This window comes from Zerene cesonia, chromosome 20, assembly GCF_012273895.1.
Source record: "Zerene cesonia ecotype Mississippi chromosome 20, Zerene_cesonia_1.1, whole genome shotgun sequence".
In the NCBI taxonomy this organism is placed as follows: Eukaryota; Metazoa; Arthropoda; class Insecta; order Lepidoptera; family Pieridae; genus Zerene; species Zerene cesonia.
Window position 1 is genome coordinate 7,377,693 of NC_052121.1, and position 4,173 is coordinate 7,381,865.

Genomic DNA, 4,173 nt, shown 5'->3' on the forward strand with positions numbered 1-4,173 from the left:
TCTCTAGCCGTAGAGGCGCCCCCCTCAGTGACGTCGATGGTGGAAATTAGCAGCTTCCCGAACGAGGGTCGTTGGATGTAGGTCACGGGGACTGGGCTGCACTTGTCCACTCTAGCGTGTTCGCTGATACACTTGACAAGTTTAAGGACGTAACGGCAAGATTAGATGCGCTCTATAATTTTGCATACGGTCTCGTAGCGCCTGGACGTAGCATTGGTGTCCGCTCATGTATTCCTAATAAATGCTTTGATACATAATGATTGCGATTAAAGGTTTTCCGTAAGCCATTAATGCCAGCATACTGGGTATGTTTAATACATGAGTGTAAGTCATTTAAGAAACTATTTATGTCTTTTTAATTTTGTTATTAGAAGTAAAAAGTCGGTTCGTACCGGATGAGCGTGCAAGAAATACAATCGATTTTTCTATTTATCTGCACATTACTCACCATGGCTCAGAACGGTGAAGGAAAACATTGTGAGGAAGCTGGCGTGTCGATTAATTAAAAGTTCGGCGACATGTGATATCTGCCAGCTCGTAATTGGCCAGTGTGGAGGATTGAAGTCTGAGCCCTTATAGTAGACCAGAAGTGGGAGCATTATGTACTGATGATGATGATATTTAAAAAAGCGCTCCCGTATATTACGCGATCTGTCCTTATCCAATGCTTTTTACAGAGATAGTGATATATTTATCTATAACAAAAAACTAAACTGTCTTCAAATTGTCAATACTAAACTAAATATAAATGGGACCACACGGGGGGCATCAGCTTTCAAATAAAAATAATTATCAAAATCGGTACACCGAGTAAACAGTTATGAGTTTTGATGTCGGTTAAAGAAGTATGTAGAAATCTTACATAATTTTATTTTGTGTATCATTTAGTTTATTTCGTATAATTTAGTCATTATTTAAAAACGTAAATACTTTTGTATTCTAAAAATTTGAAAACATATTGTCATCAATAGATAGAGGCTTTCATAGAGATTCGTATTGAGTTACAAATTTAAATTGTTCTATGATGGATTTCATTTCAAGGCACTATATATTCCATTCTATAGTATTTAGAAAAAAATAAACAATGTTATGGGAATAAAACAATTGTATCAATGTTTTGTAACTGTATATTTACGTATTTATATATAATTTTTCAACCAAACATTTTGAATGTTAAAATAAATTATAATCAGAGTAGGTAACCAATTAAATAACTGTATTAATAATTAATCTTCATTAGAAACCAATAGCTATAGGCTAAAGGATACGGAGGTCGTATCCTTTTTCATGTCATTCCTAGTCCCTTCGTCAATCCGTTCTTTAACCCCTTCCATTTACAGTGGGCAATCCATTTGTAGAGGAGCAGGCCTTCCTCCTCTGTAAATGTTCCTGGGCGGTGGAAACGCTTACTATCAGGCGACCCAGGCTTCATTATCGACGATGACGTAAAAAAAATAGTTACAAATAAAACGATGCATTCTATTTTATTTCATAATCATATTCTTGGTTAGGTTTACAAATATTTAATACTCAGCTATTTACTTATCCCCTTTCAGAACAAACAAACAACAACTTTCTTAAGAGCGCCGCCTATGAGAGATCTGCTTTCCAAAGCGCGCTGATACCAATTTCAAGGCATTAAAGAAATCATATCACATAAACGTAATTTAACAAATGCTTCGTGACCATTGTTTTACATATATGGAGCGTTGAAAATTGGTCTCCATTGCAATAAAATTGCCTCGAGCTACTGTCCTTGACTGCGAAACGCGAAATACTGAAAAGCTGATCCATTGTTTGCTCTCTCATTTAGCTGACATGCATATAATAAGAATATACGTTATACATTGTAAGTTTCATTCGTGGCATTACTTTTTATATAAAGCAAAACGCGTAATGAAGGTCGAAATATACGGATCTATAAGAGTAATGTGTTTAAATTGTAATGATGTATTATTTGCAAAAGAGGTATTTTCGGTATAAAAATACGTTACGTAATAACATATTACTCTGTTACTATTGTTACCAATGCGAATAAAAATAATTTATACTAATATTATAAAAAGGCAAAGTGTGATAATATACGAATAAGAGTTGCGGAAGTATACTACGCAGCTCCCGTGATCTCTCACTAAAGCGGCTCCACGAAACACAGTGGGGATTAGTCGGTAGGAATCCGATATAACCCACGGCCCTTTTCCCCAAAGGCCGTGTATGTCTAAGTAATATTTCCTCACTAGAAAAGGGGAGTAATTTCTGGATCTATTGAACCGATTTTAAACATTCTTTTACCTATAGAGAGCAACGGTATCTGTGAGTTTTATAGTCTATATTTTGTTTCCTTTTTACCCAGGGTTAACCGGGTGGAGCGGCTACGAGCGGCTAGTAAAATAATATAAGTAATAAATATTTTAGCGTTCCTAGATTCAGTTTGTGGTGTTCTCTTGAGTCTAGATCATATAAAAAAAGACATACAAATACTTTTTACAGCCATGCATTAAAATTCTGATGACCCAAAATTATTGAATGCTCAATAAAATACCTTATTTATATTCATGGTATATTCAATCACAATTTATGTAAACCACTCTGGTTGAAAGGCGTCGGAAGGTGTAAGTGTTGTTAGGTTTCTCTATAGCATCGGATTGGTAGTAAAGCCAATTTATTGTGCGTATAGTCAACCAAAGTTATAAAATACTGCCCTTTATTGCACATGACGGCCTTGCTAACGAAGCGACGGGCGGAATGTTTTGGCTTGTTATTATGTAACCTTTGTTATCGACCCTGTGTTTTGTGTGTGCCATGATCGCAGTTATAGCTCATTATTGTATAATGGTTTTAACCTCTTTTGGAAAACTCTCATTTACGTTGAATTATCAATATGCTGCAAGAATTTATATACTTTTGATCTTTTTCTCAAATCTTCCTTTTCAATCGAATTCAAGAAAGCTTTTAAGCTTTATAAGATTATAAAATCGACTGTATATTTATTTCAATCGATTTTGTTTACTTCATTATTTATTGCTGGGTGAACCGATGTTTCTGTTGACTTGGTGCCTGCCGTGTGGTTTTATTTAAATTTAATGTAGTTCTGGTAATTTGAAGGCGATTAAGTTTCGTATTCAAAATAATTATGTTTCTTTCGGAGTGCAGTTTTATAAGAAATTGAAAAGTCGGTCTGTGTTTCATGTCTTTTACGTTAATCATGTTTCATTTGAACACTGTTCAATAGTCCCAATATATACGCACATGTTATATGCTTTTAAGCACTATAACTGTGCAATGTACATGTCTACCCAGATCAAACCCAGTCCGATAAAGTTAATGGTTGAACTACTGTACTCAACCAGCGATATATTAAATTTTGCACTTTAACATTCAATTTATTCCGCAATTAACAACTTTATACCTAACACATAAAACAAAGCCTGATGATGCTTATCTACTTTCATACAAACTTTACCTTTCTCTTTGTGCCCAGATTAATATTGACAGAGCCGTTTATATTTCATATAAATGTAAATAACGTAAACTGAAAGGACGACCGCGGGGGAATACATTTCATTATATTCCTGAATTTATCAATCCCACCTTTTATTGGAAAATGGGAACAATACGAAATTCTCCCGAAAAAAATGTTCGGACCAAAAAGAGTGTATTGGTTTTAAGAGACTTTTTGTTAAGGTTGCTAATGAACATGGCCGAAATAGTATTTTCGCGGAGAACGCTTTCGACGTGTAAAAGGCATGTTCGTTAGTTTTTCAAATGGTGGCCTTTTAGCTTTTTATTTGTTGTAATTGGAAGCGGGTATACGTTGTTACATATTAGAAGTTTGGCTTGGTCATTTTATAAAATGTCTATAAATAATCTGATCAATCTAAACATTTCTAGAAATTCCAATCTAGTTCAAAATTGCCAAAATTGTACACAACATGATTAAAAATTAAATATCAGAACTCCCAATAATTTCGATACTTAGAAATTGATTTACTCAAGGTCAGGTCATATATTGCGAATTATTTATAAAAATACGTCAACTTTCCGTAAGAACCACCCACCGTTTCTGAGATATAGCGATTCAAACTGTCATACTACACATCCGTTTTACGTCACCTCTGACGTAGTACTTATATTGTACTATGCCTTTTTTTTAACGTTCTTTACCTGTTATTC